General features: G+C 39.2%; 1 non-coding gene across 1 annotated transcript; it reads right to left on the bottom strand.

Moving 5' to 3' along the window:
• Positions 1–1,044: 1,044 nt before the first annotated feature.
• Positions 1,045–1,240, bottom strand: LOC137811993 (U2 spliceosomal RNA). The gene has a single exon (XR_011081216.1). It is a non-coding gene; the product is annotated as a U2 spliceosomal RNA (small nuclear RNA).
• Between the last annotated feature and the right edge of the window lie 248 nt (positions 1,241–1,488).

Genomic DNA, 1,488 nt, shown 5'->3' with positions numbered 1-1,488 from the left:
TTTTGCAACGTTTCAGCACTAGTCTCACTTTTTTTTCTTCTTCTTCTTGAATTGTTTGTTTTATAAGGTTAAGATAAAAGTAATTGTTGTAAATCTATTTCTGGCAATTGAACAACTTCAGCTCTCCTAGATTCAAAGTTTGGTTGCCTTCTTCCTGTTCTTTCTCTCAGTCCGAGACATTCATCCTTGGATTTAGCAAACTTTGCTTAACCAGATAGTTACTGAACTGGGATTCTCTGATATTGGTTTAGGGTTGACAAAATGCTGCATCTCTTGAATCTGTGAAACCAGCCTCACGCTATGCCCTCCACTCTAAGAGTCAAGAGACCTAGGCCTTCACTAACGTCCCCATACTTAACTCTCAACTTGGAACGGACAGGCAAACATTTTGCAGACACAGGCCCAACCCAGCAAGTCTCAGTGTTATTCCATCACATTGATGCTCCCACTTGGGTCACAAGCTGGAGTAACTCAGCTCAGCAATCAGAGCTCTTGTCAGAAATGAAAAATTAAGATTGTAAAAAATTGTACAAAAATTAATTTAATTTAATAAGAACAAATACTATATCATAAACATGCCTACAAACTTCTTGATGAATTAGATTTCTATTCAATAGTAAGGCACAACTTACTTGTATTGTTCAAGTAAGAGAATCCTATTAATGGCATTCCAAACATAATTTTTTTTACTATTGGTTGTTAGGCTCAATAAAGCACATGTTATGAAAATTAATAGTATAAACAAATAAAGATAATATGAGTATTAATAGTATAAACAAAACATGAGAAAAAACTAAGTAGACAAGTCAACTTATTGCAGCAATAGTGCTGAATGCCCCCACTTGTTGTAACTCACCTGCAATTTGGCACCCTTGACAGATAATATACAACCATTTCTGCTTCATTTTTTTAAGCTTTGAGAATATAACTGACAAAATAGGCTATGCATTTCCCTTACCAGTAGAGAGCAAACAAGATTACAATTTTAAACAAATTTGTATTCCATAACCATAATCCAGACACAAATTGTTAAACTGTTTTTGAGTGGGATGCAGAAGACTCATGCAATAGTGCAAAACAAGAGTCATGCATAAGAGTTCCAATAGCAAGCTATTGTAATGAACACTTTCCCTCAAAAAATAAATTTAATATAGTGTGAATCAATGATCCACATATCATATATTAAACTGATAAGAACAGATACTACACTTGATCTTAGCCAAAAGGTTGACATCGGTCTGCGTCCGGACGACTCGATATCAGCTCGAATCCGGAAAACTCAACATCGACCTCAACTCAGATGACTCGACAACGGCCCGGGCCCGAACGACTATACATCGGCTTGGGCCCGAACGACTCGACATCGGCCCGGGCTAGAACGACTCGACATCGACCCGGGCCCGAACGACTCGACATCGACCCGGGCCCGAACGACTCGACATCTGCCCGGGCCTGCTCGACTCGACATCGGGTCGGACCCGCTCGGCT

This window comes from Phaseolus vulgaris, chromosome 11, assembly GCF_000499845.2.
Source record: "Phaseolus vulgaris cultivar G19833 chromosome 11, P. vulgaris v2.0, whole genome shotgun sequence".
Taxonomy (NCBI): domain Eukaryota; kingdom Viridiplantae; phylum Streptophyta; class Magnoliopsida; order Fabales; family Fabaceae; genus Phaseolus; species Phaseolus vulgaris.
The sequence above is the reverse complement of the archived record's forward strand: the minus strand, read 5'-3'. Positions and strand labels throughout refer to the sequence as shown.